A 21,507-nucleotide genomic window follows, 5' to 3' on the forward strand; every position below is an offset into this window, starting at 1 on the left:
TCCTGGACTTCAGTGGGACGTGGGAGAGGCACTTGACATTGGTAGAGTTTGCCTACAACAACAGTTTTCAGTCTAGCATCGGTATGGCACCGTTTGAGGCCTTGTATGGCCGACCGTGTAGGTCTCCAGTTTGTTGGGCCGAGGTGGGTGATGCACCTTTGTTGGGTCCGGAGTTGGTTAGGGAGACGACGGAGAAAGTTGAGCTTATCCGTAGGAGGCTTGTTACAGCCCAGAGTCGACAAAAGAGTTATGCCGACCGTAGGAGGAGGCCTTTGGCGTTTGAGGTAGGTGATCATGTCTTTCTGAAGATATCACCTAGGCGAGGTCTGATGAGGTTTGGGAAGAGTGGGAAGTTATCCCCTCGGTTTATTGGTCCTTTTGAGATCCTTGAGAGGATTGGTGAGGTTGCTTATCGATTGGCCTTACCACCGCAGTTGTCCGGAGTGCATGACGTGTTTCATGTGAGTATGCTTCGGAAGTATGAGCCAGATCCATCACATGTGCTGGATTGGAGCGATTTAGAGGTAGATGAGGATGCCTCGTATGAGGAGAGACCGGTTCGGGTCTTGGATAGGCGGGATCAGGTCCTGCGTGGCAAGACCATTCCTTTGGTGAAAGTCTTGTGGAAACATCACGGAGTGGAGGAAGTCACTTGGGAACGTGAGTTGGAAGTCCGAGAGAAATATCCGGACTTGTTTGTTGTTATGTAATCTTATATTTAAATTTTACATCTTGTTGAACTTAAGAGCTTTGATACATGTCTTAAGTTGTGAAACATTGAAAATGTTTTGGTTATTGGAAGTATGTTTTGGAACTTGCCTAATATGGAAGTTGAAAGTGACATTATATGTGTTAAATATATTGTTGAAATTGGAAGGATAGTGCATAATGTTGATGCATGTTGAAAGTACATATGTTGTTTACATATTGTGATGTGTCTCTTGTTAAAGGGATGGGATGACCGGTAATGGGTCGAATTGTTGAATGTTAAAATGTAACATTGTTTAAAATGGAGGAAAACTTGTTTTTGAAAACTTGTGTTTAATTTCGGGGACGAAATTCTTTAAGGGGGGGAGGTTATAGCGATCCCGGATTTACCCTTGTTGTATAGTGATCCGGACATGTGTCCGTGGATGTTGGTAGTTGTTTATTATCTTGTTTACATCCTTTCTTACGTTGTATTTGAGTTATAGGATGTGTTGAGCGGGTTGGTTACAGGTTGGTTGAGTTTAGAAACCAAAACTAGTTGCCCAGATTTTTGGCCTGTACGCTCGAGCGGAGGTGTTGGCGCTCGAGCGTAGATTACATCCATCCAGTATCTTGTTGTGCAGTGTTGTGAGCTCGAGCGTAGGGTTGGGAGCTCGAGCGGAGGTCTGGTTCTGCGAAAGTGCTGAGCGAGTGCATTCTGCGCTCGAGCGGGAGGTTGGCCGCTCGAGCGTAAGTCTGTGAGTGGCCGCTCGAGCGGGGTGTTTTACGCTCGAGCGGAAGACTGGGTTTAAATCCCGAAATTGTGACTTTTCAAATCACTTTTTGCTTTCTCTTCTCTCTCTTACTTTTCCAAAATCACCATTGTTGAGCCTCTCACTCTAGATACTACCTTCTCTCTAGGTTTTGATCTAGTAGGAGTGATTTACTCACCTTTGGCCTTTACAAAAAGGTTGTTGATCGTCGAGGGCTTCATTTTAATCTGAAAATCTCGGGTTTTGGAGCACGTTGGGTTTTGTCGTCTTCTCCTTTGGGACTCCGAATTTGAGGTAGGGATAACCTACTCCTCTCTATGGGTTTTGTCTTTAAATTTTGGTATTTTGAGATGTTGGGCTTGGTTTGGTAATCTTGTAAAGGTTTGGGGCTTTTGTGTAATTTTACAAAGGTTGGGGTTTTATTCATAATAAACCTAGATGCATGTTTGGCATAGAAAAATGGAATGATTATTGAATCATTGATGAAAATGGGACCTAAGGGTTGAAATGGTAATTACGGAAAATAGCCTAATTACATTGTTTAATTAATTGGGATAATTAATTGGTGAGAAATGAGGAAATGAAATGTTGATTGAATATCCATTTGTGCATTTATTTTCTGTTTTAGAAATAACTGCTTAGGGCTATCGGTGGAGGATAGTCGAGATTGTTGTAGACAATGCATGATGATTAGGTAAACGGAAACTAATCAATGGAATGTGTCATGGAACTTGACGATTGATAGAATACATTAATTGTATGTATTGTGTGATTGTATATAGAACCAATGTGTTTATATACGTTTTGTGTAGAGGAGGAGATAGGGGATGTACTCCGCGGTTTAGGGGAAGATAGGGGATGTACCTCTAAACCGGATAGGTATTGGGAGGAGATAGGGGATGAACTCCGTAGACAGAGCTCATATGCTTGTCTAGAGAAGTGAAGATAGAGCTCATATGCTTATCTTTGTGAAGTGTGGATACAGCTTGTATGCTTATCTGTGGATATTGTTGATATACATATCTGTTGAGAATGTGGATATAGCTTTTATGCTTATCTGAATGTGAGATATAGTTTTTATACATATCTGTGGAAATGATGATAGAGCTAGCATGCTTATCTGTTGAAAAAGGGAAAATGAAAAGTAATTGGGACTTGTAAGTCGTTGACATAAATATGTAATTTATGTGATTGTATCAGTGTTGACCAACTATCAATTGCTAATGTTTTAGTCATTGTCCATGGTTGGTTTAGTGTATTTCTACTGGGCTGTGGCTCACCCTATATGGGAATATCATTTTCAGGTACAGGAAGCATGCCACCTCCAAGGACATAGCTGGGAGGCTTGTGGCGGGCATAGTTTTGTCGTTTTACTTTGATGTATTACATGTAATTTCAAGCCAAGGGCTTAATGTGTAAACGAGTTAGAACTCTTTGTTGTAACCAAGTGTTAACTTGGAAAGCTGTAAGCCCGTAGGGCATTTTGTTATGAGGTTAAACATGTAATACTTATGTCTTAGAATTCTGATGAATGAAAGGAATGCGGTTAGTTTAAATGTAAATTCATGTCTTATCTGATGGGTTTATTGTTATTATTTTGAGGGCGTTACATTTTTAAAGTATAGCGATCTCGGTTTCTAACTCGACCTTTACGGTGTTTCAGATTCGGGTCTTGTGACTTAATGTTGTTGTTTACATCTTTCCCTCTTATTGCTAGTTGAATTTGAGTTTTGAAATGTCTTGGGCGTGTTCAGAATAGGGTAGTTGGTTGTTGGTCTAGAATCTTGTTGCCCAGAATTTTGGTCTTCCGCTTGAGCGGGTCTTCTTATGCTCGAGTGGGGTTTTCAATCATTCAGTACTTTGTGCGTCTGCAAAAGATACTGCAGAAGTGTTTTTCACGCTCGAGCGGCGTTTCTTACGCTTGAGCGGGTCTGAGCTCTAGTGGCCCTTCTGGCGCTCGAGCGACTGTCTGAAGTCTGTAAAATACTAGATGAGTGTATTCTACGCTCGAGCGAGTCTCATTGCGCTCGAGCGGATTGTGCCTTGCTGTTGTGTCTTGGAGCTCAAGCGGCCTTTATTACGCTCGAGCGGGTCAAATTTATGTGTCTGACGCTCGAGCATCAAACTCTCTGCTCGAGTGGACTGTACGTATATCAGATCGAGTAAGTGACATTTTAAATCACTTTTTCTGTCCTTTCTCTCTCTAAAACTTTTCAAAATCCTAAGTTGAGAGCCTCTTTCTCTACATTTTGACCTAGATCTAGTGATCTTCTCACCCTTCTTCCTTTGATAAAAGTTAGAGCATCTCAAGATCTACCTTTTCATCCGAGTAGAAGTCGATTTCGTCATCTTTGGAGCTCATCTCCTGCTTAGCTCGTCTTCTTTTCTTGAGGTAGGGATAATCTACTCATTTCTATGAGCTTTAACATAAATTTGGTCATTTTGTATAAATGGTTGATTTGGGTGAAGTTAGGGTTTTGCGCTTGAAATGGTAAAAGAGGGGTTTTCTATTTTTGGGTTCTATATGTATGTGAAGTCTTGAAAATGGGGTTATTTGTGTAAGATGGGTGAGGATTGGCCTTGGGGGCAACATTTGAGAAATGAGGGAAAAAGCCCTAATTGAATTAAATAACTATTTGTGTAATAGTGAAATAAATGTAGAAACATGAAATTGGTTTGAGAATCATGAAATTGGAGGAAATTGTGATTAAATGGTGTAGTTGAATTGATGAATCACTCACCTATGGAAAATGTGATATATTATCTTTTGAGAAATTTATTTATCTGTTTAGATATATCTGTTTTGGGCTATCGGTGGAGGATAGCCATGATTGTTGTAGAAACTGCATGTTGATTAGGTAAATTGAAACTAATCAATTGGAATATGTCATTGAATATGATGATTGGATATAAACATTGTATATGTGGTTGAATTGGTCATTGTATATGGCAACGTATGTAAATACATTGTATATGTATCTTGTTTGGGAGGAGATAGGGGATGTACTCCATTGTTTGGGAGGAGATAGGGGATGAACTCCATGGATAATTAAGTTGGTCGGAGTGTCGAGGATGAAAGTCCCGAAATCTTATTTTTATTTGGGTGCCGGTTCCTGTAGCGACCCTAATTTTTTTAAGTCATTATTTTATTATTATGTTTATTATTATATTATTTTATTGTTGGCTTTATTAATTGGGTGGTTACATGAGATTTAATGTGATATTTAATAGATTTAATGTTGTAATTATTAATTGGGTGGTTACATGAGATTTAATGTGATCTCTAATGCATTTAATGTTAATTAATAAATTTACTGCATATATATTTAATATTATATTTATATATATTGTAATTATGTTGTATTATATAATATAATATTATAGTTTATTAAGCTATTATATATTGAGATTTAGGTTTATAGTATAATATTATTAGGTTATACTAGCTCTTAGGTTATTATATATATAATAATATAGAAGTATTCAACTAGGTTTAGGAGATCAAAAGAAAAGAAAGGAGAAACAAAGGTGAAGGCAGCCGTGTGAGAGAGAGAGAGAGAACAGTGAAGACGCCGAGAAAGAAAGGGGAAAAGGAAGAAAAGATTAGGGTTTTGTTTTGGTGGTTCTATTGGTTCTTCAAATAATTATTTGATCTTCAAAATAATATTGTGAGTACAAAACTCACTTCCCGTGATTTATGTTTAATTCGTTGGTTTTATTTATTTATTTTTATTTATTTAATGTTAGTTTGATTTTGTATTTATATAAAGATGATAGATTGATTTTAATTATTTTGATTAGTTGTATTTGTAAGGTTTAGGATTTTTAGATAATTGATTGATTTTAATTATTTTGTTTAGTTGTGTATGTAAGATTTAGGGTTATTAGTTGATTGATTGATTTTAATTATTTTGATTAGTTGTGTATGCCATGTTTCGGGTTTTTATATAGATTTATTTTATGGTTGTAATCACACTCATAGTTATATGAAATTAAAATTAATTAGGAACCCATAGATAAATTGCTTATACTCCACCATGACTCCAAGGATTGTTGTTTTATTTGAGTGATGCTGAGAAAGAGTGTATAAAAAAATGAGGATTATGAGATTTATTTGAATGCCTTAAGCTTGGCATTGTTATATTTATTCTCATGAGTGAGATGTTGTGTATATATATTGTTGTCTCGTTCTCATGAGTAGATGAGTGTTTTGATTTGCGCGCGTACGTATATGCTAACCATCCGGAGAGTGTGGGTTAAACTCGGGACGATATCCCCGTGCAAGTTTGGCTTCGAAGCAGTGTTAGATATACGGGAGGCACATGGGATATATGTATAGGCCGGAAGTGGAGGCCGAAGTGGTGGAGTTAAGGTACAAAGAATTTAATTATGAGTTTATTAGAATAGTGTGAATTGTATTGATTTGTACATCTTGACAATAGTAAACGACCTCGATAAATTATGAAATTTGAGGAGAGGCATGTATACATGATTCTAGACAACTTTTGTGTTTTAAGTTTTTATTAAAAAGATCAATTAGTACTTATAATCAGATGATCTTGATTATTGTAGTTTTGATTAATTTTAGCAATGCAGAGTTTAGAGGTTGTTTTAACCCACGAAACGTGCTCATTTTTATTAGTTTCAGGTAAATTGAAGTAAAACATTATTCTGCACACTTTTCGTGTTTTGAACGTTTCTGAAAAAAATCATCTTGGGATAGTTTCTGTTCATTTTCAATTTCAGATTTTTTTGTTGAAATCCATCTAGGTTTTTATATCAAGTTTTTCTCTCAACCTGTTCAGTTTTTGTTAAATTCGTTCTCATTGTCCTTTAGGAAATTTGATTCTGTACAACTTTTGTTCTTTGAGTTTTGGTCAATTCAAATTATTTAAGCATAAAACGGTGCATTTTTATACTTCTTTAGCAAATTACTTATGATTAAATTATACTAACTTTATTTTGCAGGATGGTGGGTCTTACTAACTTTTTTATGCAGGGCTAACCCACCATATTTTTATTTCTATTTTGTTTATTTTATAATCAATTTATATTTCGTTGTGTACAGACAAGAAAATAAATTCTACCGTATCTCGGGAAACTACCCATTTGTCTTGGTGCTGTTGGAACTACTTCTTGTTCCGTAATAAGAATTTAATGCATTTTTGTTTGCGTCTGGTAGACACGTGGGTGTTAAATCTTGTACTCATACCAGTGTACCTGTATACTGACCCGTTTTGTCTCTTGGCAACTCGGGTGCGTTCTATTTGAGCGCAGCCGAGCATCCTTTGCAGGATTAGTTGAGGCTACGGTGGTGACGTGGATTTACTTTAGTGTTGGACTTGTCATTTGGATTTCTTTTGTTTTCTTGAGCTGAGGGTTGATATTAGTTTATGTATTTATTATTATTATTTGTTTTTATGACTTTAGTATTGGAATAATTTGGCATGGTTTGTAACCATACTTTATTTAAGTTGTTTTGACTATTTATTGTTACCTTGATGTTGAGGTGTTGGTTAGTTATGAATTTATGGCGGATGGTTTGGTTTGCATTTAGTTTTTTTGTTTCACCCCTAGGATTTGGATGATGGAATATTGATTGGGGTTAGTCCTAATTTAATATTTAATTGTTCGAATTTTGGGGCGTGACAGTTCCCTTGGACGTAGTTCTGTAAAATGGCAAGATAAGGAAGTGTATTACTGATGTTTATGATTGAAGTGTTGATAAATGAGTTGTAGTCTCATTTTGAATTGTTTAAATGATAATGAACTATGCAAATAAATTGACTTGGATAAATAATTCGAAGTGAATGGATATATGGGGTCAATGTTGATTGATTATGGAAAAGGTGTAAGATGGCTTATAAGTGTTAAACATTCATCGAATGCTAATGTTTTAGTTAATTCTCATATACTGTTTAACATATCTCTACTGGGCTTTGGCTCACCCTACTTGGGACACCATTTTTCAGGTATAGGTGATATGCCGCCTCCAAGGTCTTAGCTTGGGAGGTTTTGGAGTTGAAGACTCCCTTTTGATATTTTGTTTTGGTGCTAAATGTAAATCCTAGCCGAGGGCTTTCTATGTATAGAGTTAGAACTCCCTTTTGTTGTAACCAAGTTATCTCTTGGGAAACTGTAAGCCCGTAGGGCATTTATTTGTCTAATATCTTCTGTAAAGAATACTCTGATGAATATAATATGTAACATTTCTGTTATGTTTTCTGGATTTTCTGAATGGATGATTATGTCTTATTTTGAGGGCGTTACATAAAGAAAACAAAGGAATTACGTTTAACTTTTGGGACTTTTGATCAAAATAGGATGTCATAGTTGAATAATGCTTGGAGAATGAGTTTGGAAAGAAAATGATGTTTTCTTGGGCATTAACGGGATTATTTTGCTTAGTGTATCTGTTGAAATAAAACTGGCACGGTTAGAAATAGACCTTGAGAGGTTACCGGACGTGATTGTGATTTGAAAACTAGTGTAGTTGTTCATATTTGATAAGATGTGTAATAGATTGTATTTATCAAAAAAAAAATTAGAATTTAATTGTTTAAATATCTGTTTAGAAATATCTGTTTTGGGATATTGGTGGAGGATAGCCATAATTGTTGTAGAAATGCATGAGACTTAGGTAAATTGAACCACATTTCTTATTTGTTGCATTGGACATTGCATTACATTCATTTCATTGGAAATGTATCAGTTTTTGAGAAATGTTTTGGAAACGTATCTGTTTGCAAAAATATGAATAGTTGGTGAATCTGGGTAGGGGGTGTAGAACCGCGTGGTTAGGTGCCGAGCCTTCTAGTTTACTGGTAAAAATGACAGTGGTAGTGCATTTGGGCCTACTTGCAGACACTCACCTAGAGATTCACAGAGCCTGTATTCATATAATAGATATGGTCTAAAATAGAAATGGTTTTATATCTATTGTTGCATCTCAGCATTGCATGCTTTATGAAAAGAGAGATAGACTGTTTTATCATGAGCATGGCATGAGCATACTCCTCTTTAGTCTTGTCATAATCCATATGTTGTGTAGTATATCTCTAATGAGCTGTGGCTTACCCTATAAGAGAAACCATTTCAGGTACAGGTGATATGCCTCCGCCAAGGTACTGACTTGGGAGGACTCGGAGCTGATGCTTCATTTTTGTTTTATTGTTATTTGTTGAATGTAAGCCCAGGACTGTATTTGCGTTGAGTTGAAACTGCATTTTGTGTAACCAAGAATGTTCTTGGATAAATTTGTAAGCCTGTAGCTGTAGGGCACTTATTATCTGTTTGGCTTCCATTTCATACTTGTTGTAAAATGCATGCTTGGGATTGGAACTGGGGCATTGAGATGTGAACAACATGTATTTAGCATTTGGGATTAAATGGAAATGGATGTATGGAATAGTTAACTATATATATGTGTTTGTCTATCAGGTGGGTTTGTAGTATAAATAGATATACCCTGCCCAATTTTTCAGGGCGTTACATGCATAGAACGAGTAATATGCTAGTATATTATATAAGAAAACAAAATGGGATTTTTTTAAGCCACAAGGCTTGTGGGAGCTCCAATATCCCAATCTTAATTTTCTAATTTTTTTATTTAGAAAAAAAAAAAACTTATCATTTATTAGCTTCTTCCAACCCACAAACCTTTTTGACTTCTCTCATAATTACTGCAGTACCCTTTTCAACTTCTCCCACAAACTATGGTTAGTGATAAGATTGTTAAATTATTTCTACAAAAAATCTAATCTACATATTATATAAGAAAAATAGGGTTTCTAACCCACAAGTCTTGTGGGAGCTCCAATATTTCAATCTTAATTTTCTAATTTTTTGATTTAAAAAAAAACTCAGCATTTATTGACTTCTTCCAATCCACAAGTCTTTTTGACTTCTCTCAGAGTTACTGGAACAACCTTTCCAACTTCTCCCATACAGTGTGGTTACAGATGGGATTGTTAAATTATTTTTATAAAAAATCTAAAAAAATAGTAATTAACCAATTTAAAAGAAAAGTTAGTTAATCTATTTAAATATTTAAATAGCTTTTATATCTTGATTTACATATTTCAAAAGGAAAGTTAATTAATTCATTTACAAATTTAAATTTGAAAGGAAAGTTAATTAATCTATTTAAAAATTTAAATAGCTTCTACGCCTTGATTTGCACATTTTAAAAGGAAAGTTAATTAATTCATTTACAAATTTAAATTTAAAAAGAAAGTTAGTTAATTTATTTAAAATTTTAAATAACTTTTATGCCTTGATTTACACATTTCAAAAAGAAAGTTAATTAATTTATTTAAAAATTTAAATTTAGAAACTGAGAAGGAAAGTTAACTAAATATAAATTTGAATTTGAATTTTTATAATACTAAAATATAGGAATTAATCTACATCTTTCATAGATTTTTTTTCTTAATTTTTAATAATTTTATATGCATCGATATTCCAATCTATATATCTATATTATAGCAAACAGACATTCCATTAAAAAAAAAACCATTAAACCTCCAAAGATTAGTGATGTAGATAGAATCAAACAAAATGTGTAGGTCTTAGAGTTTTAAAGTAAAAACTTACGCTACAATTTGTTCAAATGTAATTCTCTTAATATTTATAAATATTTTTTATTGATTGACAAAAAGCACCATAAACATTAATATTATTGTTTTTTTGTAATTATTATTATATTGAGTTAATAAAATAAGATGTATTATAGGCTTAAACCAAGAATTGTTGGGAAAAAAAATCGACTCAAACTAAATTTTCTAGACTCATTTTTAATATTTAATATAATATTGGAACTCTTAACTAACTTATATCGGTTGCAAAATGATAAAGATAATTTTAAACAATCAAGATAATTTTTATGACTAGGTGAATGTCTATAGCGATTTCGGTTTTAACCCAACCTTTGATGTATTCCGGACTCGGGTTTCATGGTTTAATATTTTATCCATGTTTTGTTTTCCCTCAATTTTCTTGAGTTGGAGTTTTGGAGTGTCTTGGGTATGTTTGGGACAGGTTGGTTGCTAGTTGTTCAAGTTGTTGCTGTCCAAAAATTTGCTTCTTCGCTCGAGGGAGACTTCTTGCGTTCGAGCGAGCTTTGGTGATTTGCTTCTTCGCTCGAGCGAGGCTTCTTGCGCTCGAGCGAGCTTTGTGAATGTGGGAGCTGAATATTGGTACATGCAAGAAAGCCGAAGATCTCTGAAGAAAATCCAGATATATGTTATATTCGGCTCCGTCCTGTACGATCCCGAAGCCGAATATACTAATCGGCTATAGAATCAGTTAAACAAAAAGCCGAGTTGGAGTTGACATACGACAGAAGGGGCCGAATGAGCAATCACATGATGGATTAAGAGTGGGCCCGACCCTAAGGCCCAAAAAAGTGAATATAAATAGAGGAACATCAATCGAAGAAAAGTATGTGAGAGTTAACCCAAGAAACTTAAGACTCAAGCAAACAATAGACTATACTAACTTGCCCGTTGGAGTGCTAATTCCGACACCCTTGACCAGAGTATTAATCCATTTTTCAGGTGGCAATTAGAGGATCATGGACATCCTTCAAGATCCAAAAGTATTTCCAAACTTACTTCTCCACAATTGGTGCCGTTGCCGGGGAATACTCAAACACATCCATGGCAGGCGTAACAGAAGACCCTTCGATAATCGCTGACGAAACTACACCAAGAGACGACCTTACTCCAAGAAACATGCTAGGACCAGAGAACATTGCCGCACGACGGGTCTTGAACTTCAATTCAGTAGCTCAGACCCCACCCTCAACTTCAATACATGAGACAATGCAGACAATTATGGATCAAGCAAAACAAAATGAGCAGCAGCTGGAGAACATAATGGCTGAGAATAAGTGCCTGTGCTAGGATTTAGCCTTGGAGGTAGCGAAATCTCAGCAGGTCGCACGCCTAGTTCGGGGTCAATCTTCGGAAAAGAAAGATGGTCGACGACGTTGACCTCGGAAACACGATAATGACAGTGATTCTGACTCATCACATTTGGAACCCAGGAAGAAAGGGCGCATTGACGTATCCAGCTTATCTGAAGGAAGTCCATATGTATGTCGTGGGCGAGGGAGAAGCGACGATTCGGATGAGGAAGATAAACATGACCCTTTCGTACGGCGAATTGCACGGGCTATGCTATCCAAAAAGTTCAAAGCACCGTCATTCACCCTTTACGATAGAAAATCGGACCCCACTGATCACATCCATCATTATAAGCAAGCAATGATGCTCCATGCTAACGACGAAGCCCTCATGTGTCGAATTTTTCCAAGCAGTCTGGGACCATTGGCCGTCAGGTGGTATTACAAACTGGAACCGACATCAATTAAGAGCTTCCATCAACTTCAAAAGTCATTTAGGGCCAGATTCATCACTAATGATATCCGGCTGAAGCAAGCCGATTCTCTCTGGACCATGGAAATTAAACCGGAAGAAACTCTTTGCGAATATTCATCCCACTATTAGGAGTGCTTTAATCTTGTAGATGATGCATGCAATGACTCTATGGCCATCACCGCCTTTGAGATGGGATTGCATCCTGATAGTCTCCTCCGCAGTTCATTAACCAGATGGCCCCCAAAAACCGTCTGACCGTTAATGAAGAAGGTCGAAGAGTACTGCAAAGTGGAAGATGATGCCTTGCAGGTCAAAGCCAGACGTAAGGCTGTTGAGACGGCCATGTCAGGAATTGTTCGGCCGATTAGCGCCGTGCCATCAAGAAGCCTCGAGTGGCGGAATCAGGCTAAACAAGACAAACGGCGTGACTCGCGCCGATCAAACGACCAATGTTCACACCGAGCCAATGAATAGTATGAAGTGGATAGCAGGCGCGTGAGATGCTCAGGCAAGAAATACACGGAGCTAACAGAGCCGATCAGTAAGATTATGTCGAAAATTCAACACCTTCCATTCTTCAAATGGCCGCCTAAAATAACGGGACCTCCTGATGCGAGAAGGCAGGATAAACGGTGTGAGTATCATAAAGACCACGGTCACGACACCAAAAGTTGTTATGCATTGAAAGACCACCTAGAAGAATTGGTGCAAGACGACTATAGACCACCTCGAGAACTCCCGGCTCCGCGCGCGAGGTCGCAAATTCGTTTGTTCATTAGCTACTACAGTTCGGACTCACGTCACTGTTCTGAATCTAATCTCACAAAGTGCAATGTGAGACCGATAAATCACCAAAGAGTCCAAATTTGGCAAATCGTTTTGGAAAACTGATTTTTGTAAAGAAGTGTCAAACATGGGTTGCTTTGCCAGATACAGAGTCGCCACGTAAATATTTTGTTTTAGGGGAAATTTAGGAAACCCTGACTCGTGCCTAAGGCCACGTGTCTGTCATTACCAAAGTTGTCTCGGCTCGAGAACTTGGGTACAAGAGGGAAAGGTCATGCAATGAGCACCCCCGCTCGCCCGATCAAAGATCGGCCTTTACTAACATGATATGTTGTTTTTGAAACACATATGTTCTTATTCTGGTTATCAACTGTAATAACCCGACCCTCATACGTGGTTCTGGTATCTTTTCAGTCCTTTATTCTATGCTTTTAAATGCTTATTACGAAATTCGATGTGAAATTGAGTCTGAGTAAATGGATCTTATGATTGGAGATCTATATCTGTTAATGGGGAAAATATCTATCACGGTTAAAATGTTTGAATCAGAAATTGAGGGCCTTAGAAGCCTAATGATCTGAAATTGATTTTACCTTTGAGGTCAACATAATTTTAAGTAATAATAATTGTGGTTGTAGAAATTTGATTTAGGATGATTAAACTGAATGAATTTTGTTTTATTCACCTTTGGTATGCATATATATATATCTATGATTTTATATGTTTGACTAAGAAGCTTTTCCTCAAGATATTTCCTGAGAGAGAAAGGGTTAGAAAAGAATGAGGGTTTGAGAGAAGTTCAACAAAAAGAAGGTAGAGAATTTGAGAGACTCAAGTATAAGGGCACGCTTCGGGAGGAATAAGTGCTCCGCCACAATACTGTGAGTAATAGTACAATACATGTGCATTTATTTATCGTTAATACCCAATGCTATTAACGTTTTGTTTTCCGTAAGTTACTATGTTAACATATATGTCACTTGGGTATTGGTGTGAATGTAAATGTTGGAGGAGTTTATGCACGTCTGTATTACTCTATGTAGACACTTCATTTTTGACCGTCCTCAAGACTTGGACGTCACCGCTTGAACACTCGGTGATCATCCATGTTTGTGTTCGTCTTGAGTTCCCGGAGGTCTCGGTTGCGCGCCTTGCCTCAAGATCTCTCGACTCGACTGTTTTGTGTCTGGTTTTGCACCAAACACTTGTGTTTTGCCTTGAAGGGGCAGGGAATGCCTTGTGAGGCATCCCCACACATCACCGGCCATGGCTCGAGGCCACCGGCCAGTGATTTTATGCCATCGGCAATATATATTGCCGGTCGGCATTCTTTGTTGCCGATCGGCCATTTATTTTGTCAAAATGGCAATTTTGGATGGCTGATCACTGTTCATCTACTTTTAGTAGATATTTTGTGCTAGCTGTGATGGCTGGCACCCACTCTGTTTCCCTCCATACACGTGTATGGAGGGATTTCCCTCTTGGATGGCTTGTTTTGGAAGCCTTACAAGAGGGAGTTACCTATAAGAAGAGGCTTCCTCTCTTGGCATTAAGGTTAGAAAACATTGTTAGAGAAGCTCTGGTTCTAGGTTTAGGGTTTTATATCTATCCTATATCTATATCTCTCCTTCTCTTGTATTATGTGTGTTTAAGCCTTAGTTTTGTACACAAACACCTACTACTACACCTTTCTCTTGGAACTAAGGTTCTAGAGGGTTGTTTTTGAAGTTTTGAAGCTGGTTTGGACCTAAGAAGGCTGCTGGTCCACCATTTGTGAAGAGGGTCTACAAGGGTAAAACTTTTGTCCCTTTTTACCCCATTTTTGCATAGCTTTTTAGCCTATCTTGCATCTATTTTTGAGCTTAGTGTATAACATAAAAAAGTTCTGTTTTTAGGCCCTCTAAATAGTTGTTTAAGGTTGCTTCAAGCTTTGGGGTTGTTTGACCCCTCTTAAGCCTTGTAAGGCTCCATTTTGTGCCATTTTGGGTGAGCTCCAAGACCTTGGTGTTTGGGCCTCCTCACCACTGAAATCTTGAGGGATTTTAGAGGTGAGGATGGTGCCTTGAGGTCCCAAGAAGGAGAGGGCCACCCCATCTCCTTGTTGTCCTTGAAAAGGGCCATTTTTAGCCTCTTGAGGGAGCATATAGTTTGAGTATGTATTGACCATGCCTTGACTGATTTTTATGCTTATTATGCCATGATATAGAATTGTTTTAAGTTGGTTTTGGTACACCATGCTTGCTTAGCATACATGCCTTGTAATGCCATTTTGTTGCCTTAGCATGCCTTAGGTTGTAAACCATTGTTCTAGCATGCTTTAGGCTTAGCTTTGTGAAGCTTTCATGTTTATTTTGCCATGTTTAAGGTCTGTCCTTAGTTGTTTGGGTTGACTTTAGCATGCATTGTATAGCCTCTTTGCATTTTAGCTTGTAGGCTTCAAGTATGTGAGTGTATAGCATGCATTACTTGCTTTGATTTAGTGAGTTGGGACTATTTTCCATGTCATTTCAGTCCACTTAGCATGCTTGTATACTTGCAGTTCATGGCTCTTTGATGTTTCAAGAGTTTGTGTTTCATACTCCTTGAAAGTGCATTTGTGCATGCTTCCATGTGTAAGTCATTTAGATGTCATCTAAGTGGTTTTTGGGGATCGTTTTGACATGCTAAAACCCTGATTTTAGTTGCTTAAATCATGCCATGTTTGGTCTTGATAAGTGTAGTCCAATGCCTCTTTGGTGAGCCTTAGGTGTTGGGCTTGGTTGCATGATATGCTTGTTTTGTTTAGTTGGTTTGGCACCTCCTATAGCATGATTTTCAGAGCATCATTTGCATGTTAATTGTCCATGCTATGCCTCTTTTAAAGTGCGCTTAAAAGTTGCCTTTATGTGCTTAAATGTTGGACCATGTTGTCATGTATGCTTGCATGTGCATTTGGCTTCATTTCCTTGGTTGATGGCACTGTTTTGGGCTTCCTTAAGGGCTGCCCAAATGAGCTTAAGTCCATCCTTTGCTTGTTTGCATGCTTACCTTGCATGTTTGCTTGCATACTTGCATAAATGCATTGTATGCCCATGTTACATGTTAGTTCACATGCGTAGGTTGCACTCCATCTAGCATGCATGCCTTGTTCCTTGATTTAGTGATGGGAGTTGGGCCTTTGTTTGATTAGTTTGCATTGCATTTGAAATCAACATGCATAACTTGGTCTCTTGGGCCATCACGCATTGAAATGCACGATTGATGGTCCGAGAACCAAGGACCATGTCCCTTTGAGTCATAAACATGATAAGGGATATGGTTGGTGCATACATTGCTTGAATTGCATTGCCATGCAAAGCTCTGTCCTCTACTGCTGTTAAACAGATTCTGTAGGAACTTTTTGCCGATCGACTGCACAGAGTGCCGACCGGCAATCCATCGGTGGTCGATAGCTTCATTTTTGGCCGATGACCACCAACCCACGGCCGGTGACCATTCCCCTTGGCCAGTGGGGTTCTACAGTGTTCAAACAGTGTACCTTGGAGTTTGTGCAATTTTCAGAGGAGTATAGCAGGGAAAACAGAGGCAGCTTGTGCATGGCAGTGGACTTCTGGGCAAGACCGAGCATGCATTACATTGGGCTCTTTTCCCGAGGCCGTTAATCGCTTTCTTAGATTAGTTGATTTGCTTAACTAATTTAGTTGGTCTGTAATAATTAATTAGCTAGGATAGTTGGTTTGTTATTCGGACTGTATTATTCTTTCAGACCCTCCGAGCGAGGGCAATTCTGTAATAAGTGTGGGTGCGTGCGTGCATGTCTTCCAACCCCCATTTCTTTCTCCCTTTTACTTACCTGCTTTTGATGGCTAGTATTAGGACATGTTTACTTTAGCATACCTCATGCTATGCATGCGTGCATCATTCATCAGTATTGCATGCACTGGGCTCGGCACATCATGCTAACTGCATTGTATTTCAAATCTGATTTGAATACATGCTACTTGCCGCACTTTACATGCCATTTTAGGATTAGCCGAGCCTATCCTAATTGCATTCGGTATGCGTTGCATTAGCCACTTTAACATGAACTAGGATCATGCATGTTTGCTAACTAGTTTATTGTTTTGGCACGGAGTACATTGTAAGTATTTATGCTTTAGCATACCGCATGCATGTGAGTGTTGCCATAACAGCATGATTACCATGAGGCTAGCTGCTTATGTGATATAACTGCTTGAATGCCTGTGGATGGAGGTTGAATTACCTAAATTGGAAAAATGCATTAAAACTGTGAGTTTTAAGCCCACTAGATAGTGGCAAAACCATCTTTTCTAAAAGCCCACTCGAGGGTGGCAATACCTGCATTTTAGCCTACTTGCGAGTAGCAAACCATTTTCAAAACAAGCATGAAATGTTTTGTTCCAATTTAGGCGATTTGGTCTATACTTGTTTGCTGTGTGCATAACATAGTAATTCTAGGCTAATAACCGGAATAAGAACACATAACGTTTTCAAAAACGGATATCACGGTTAGTAGAGGCTGATCTTCGGATCGGGCGAGAGGGGGTGCTCATAGCTGACCTTCCCCAATCGTACCCAAGCACCCGAGTCGAGGCAACTTTGGTGATGACGGACACGTGGCCTTTGGCACCGAGTCAGGGTTTCCTAAATTCCCCCATAAAAATATTTAGGTGGCGACTCTGTATCTGGAAAAGCAGTCCATGTTTGGCACTTCTTTTCAAAAATCTGTTTCTCAAAACGATTTACCGGATTTGGACTCTTTGGTTCAGATTAAGGACCGTGACACAAATTGTGTCCGAACTGTAGTGAGGCCCACGGGCGCGTCTACAGTTTCTGGCGACTCTGCTGGGTATTTTAGAGAGCTTGACTCGAACTCATGATATCCTGTTTTGATTTCATTTATGTGTCTCTTTGCATTGCATGTGCATTGGTTCGCCTAAGACACCGTGTTTGCCATCTGCCATTCCTGAACAGTTTGCCGGAGGCTTGACTTTGTCAAAGCATACCATAAGACTGACCGGTTGTGGGCTCTGATAGTATGGGAACACCAACCCTGGTTTTACCGGGGCACCCTTTTCGACCATTCGGCCTAGTGCATATCGAAATCCATAGTGACCGTTCCAAATTAGGACAGGTTACTTACCCAATGTTAGGTTGTTTGAAAACTGCTGCGTGCATAGTGAAACCCTAGCTCCTGACAAAATAGGACAGGGAAACCCTACCCCTCTATGGGGGTGTTTTGGCTCTCTTTACTTGCTATTTGTTTTAGAGTGTATTTATGCAGGGGAACACACATATCAGTTCGCAAGTCTGAGTATCAGGCCTGCGGGCATCAGTATCTTGGGGCAATCAGTTTTACCTGAGGGTATCGGTTTATAGGCAGAATTTGGGGCATAATTCAGTAAAGATTCAAATCTGTTTTGGCAAAATCAGGCTGAGATGTGTAACAAGTCCGCGAGGGACCCTCGCTACAGTTCGGACTCGATTGTTGTCACGGTTTTTAATCTTGAACCAAAGAGTCCAAATCTGACAAATCGTTTTGAGAAACAGATTTTTTGAAAAGAAGTGCCAAACATAGACTGCTTTGCCAGATACAGAGTCGCCACCTAAATATTTTAAAATGGGGGAATTTAGGAAACCCTGACTCGGTGCCGAAGGCCACATGTCCGTCATCACCGGAGTTGTCTCGGCTCGGGAGCTTAGGTACGATCGGGGAAGGTCAGCTATGAGCACCCCCTTTCGCCCGGTCCGAAGACCGGCCTCTACTAACCATGATATCCGATTTTGAAAACGTTATGTGTTCTTAAACCAATTATTAGCCTAGCGTTTACTATGTTATGCGCGCAGCAAACAAGTATAGACTAGATTGGCTATTTTGGAAATAAGCATTACATATCCGTTTGTTTTGGAAAAATGTTTTGGAATTTGCTACTCGCAAGTAGGCTAAAATACGGATTTCAACGAGTTTTTCCAACTCAAACAATCCAACCTTCACCCACATGCATTCAAACAGTTTATCTCATATAAGCATCTAGCCTCATGGCAAACATATTGTCATGGCAACACTCACACGCATGCGGTATGCTAAAGTATAAATACTTACAATGTACTCCGTGCCAAAATAATAAACTAGTTAGCAAACATGCGTGATCCTAGTTCTTTTTCAAATGTCTAATGCAACACATACATGATGCAGTTAGAATAGGCTCGGCTAATCTAAACATGGCATGTGAAATGCAATCAATTAATGCACGTATTCAATTCAGAATTGAAATACAAATGCAGTTAGAATGATGTACCGAGCCCGGTGCATGTAAAACAAATGGATGAATGCACGCATGCATAGCATAAGGTATGCTAAATTAAACATGTCCTAATACTAACCATCATAAGCTGGTAAATAAAAGGGAAGAAAGACGTGGGGTTGGAAGACATACACACACTCACGCACACTTATTACACAATTGCCCTCACTCGGAGGGTCCGAATAAATATTATAGTACGAATAATAAATAAATAAATTATTACAGAATTTCTAATTAATTATCAGAATAAATGCAAGAAGAGAAGTGGCCACGGCCCTGCCTCGGGATGCGCGAATGATGCATGCTCGAACCCGTCTCGCCCGGAAACCCATACCATAACACTGCCACCTCTGTTTATACTGCCCTGTCTCTCTGAAAATTGCCAAAACTCCAGGACAGGTTCCTTGCATGCTGCAGAGCACCACCGGCTAGGGGAAATTCCCACCGGCAGTTCACAACTCCCATCGGCTATTTATTGGGTCACCGGCATTTCAAAAAGTGCCGGTCGGCACTAAATTCTGCCGGTCGGCAGAAGCTCCCTCCAGAAGACAGTTTTGACAGCAACAGAGAATAGACAGCATATGGCATAGAATTTCAGGCACATGTATGCATGGACACACTCCCTATCATGTAATGGACTCAAGGGAACATGGCCAAAGAGTCAAGTATGCATTTCAATGTCAAATGCAATGCACACAAAACATACAAGGGCCCCAACCTCAATCATGGTTGGTCAAGAGGCGAGGCAATGCACAACGATGCACATGCGACCTAAGCATGCAAGCAAACATACAAACATGCAATATAACTACATGGCACACACAATGCTAACAACATGACATGCACAACGTATTGAAACATGGCATACACAATGCAAGATGGACTTACACCAATGTGAGTGGACCTCAGCCACACTCACATAGGAGGCCGTAAGATGAAAATGAAGTGCCTTGAAATGCGTGCACACGGGCACGCAAATTGAGGCAATGGCATATGCAATGCAATGGCTAAAATGGCATATAGAATGCAACATGGACTTATACTAACATGAGAGAGCCTCAGCCACACTCACATAAGAGGCCGATGGATGAAAATGAAGTGCCTCGAAACGCGTGCACACGGGCACGCAAACCGAGGCAATGGCATATGCAATGCAATGGCATGGAAAATGATATGCAAACATGCTAATGGGATTTCAGCACTGAAATGTGGGGGAAAACAGCCCTGAAATGAGGCGAGAGTACACCCGATGCGTGGAATAGTCCCGAAACATGAATTTTGGCACCCGAAATGGCCTATAGCTATACCAAACATGCACAATATGGACATGCAATGAATAGACAGTAGAAAGGCAGCCCCAAAATAAGCATTTTTCCAGTTCAAAGCATGGCCAAACAGCGAACATAAATAGGGCAAAACTAGTATGCACAAATGGCCCTAAATATGAGATTATGAAGCAACTCACGGCTGCTGACTCCAAACAGGTTATGTCCCTTCAACAACATTGAAGAGGGGCCCAAAATATGCACATTTACAGAACTGTAAAAACCCAAAAACAAACATAGGTATGGCTAAGCTCTTATGCAAGAAATGGGCCAAAAGGTGGCCAAAGAAGCAAGTATACAAAAAATTTATCAAACAGCCAAATACCCTTAATGAAACATGACAAGGGGGTCAAAATATGGCTGTTTTTAGTTCGGACCAAAGTCCAAAAGCAGCAACATCAGGGGCTGCCAAGGCATGCAAAAATGGAACCCAAAAGAGAATATAAAGGCAAGTATAGCATGGAGGTCCCAAACAGTGTTGATCCCTTCTTCAATGTTGAAGAGGGGCTCAAAATAAGCGTATTTTCAGTTTACATCAGGCTCTAAAACAGATCATACACAGGCCAAAAAATACATGCAAGATTATGGCATTTAAGAAGGACAATGAAGCAAGTGCAAGAGGGGTGGCTCAAACAGTGTTGAGCCCTTAATGAAACATGAAAAATGGCTCAAAATGAGCTTAACTTCAGTTAGGGTCGGAGCCCAAAGATGTAATCACAAGGAGCTAAGATATAGGCCAAAAAAATGCACAAAAGAGGGAAAATGGGACTCACCCTTGTAGAACCAATCTTTAGCAACCTTTGGACCGAGTTTGGGAGCTTTTAACCTCTGGAGGACAGCCTCAAGCTGCTGGAATGGGCATTGGAGGTATTGTGCTATGGCTTGGTGTGTAAATGGCCAAGGATAATGAACTTTGGAGCTTGGAAGAGAGGGTTGAATGCATAGATATAGGGTTGTATGTATAATGGTGCCTCAGCTGGTTTTTTCAACCTAGTATAAGGAAGAGGAGAGCTTCCTTTATAGAGCCAAGGGAGTAAGAGTTCTCTTAGAAGCTTCAAAACAAAGAACCAAGATCCTCCATACACGTGTATGGAGGATCCAGTCTGTGCCCTCCAGCTGGTACAGCTGGCATCCACTCAATCTGCAGAATACTTCGGAAGGTCGTCGGCCAGCAAAAATGGCCGGTCAGCACAATAAAGTGCCGGCCGGCACAATAAATTGCCGGTCGGATAAATATATTGCCGATAGG

The sequence above is a fragment of the Camellia sinensis genome, chromosome 12, assembly GCF_055761805.1.
Source record: "Camellia sinensis isolate YWXY chromosome 12, ASM5576180v1, whole genome shotgun sequence".
Lineage (NCBI taxonomy): Eukaryota > Viridiplantae > Streptophyta > Magnoliopsida > Ericales > Theaceae > Camellia > Camellia sinensis.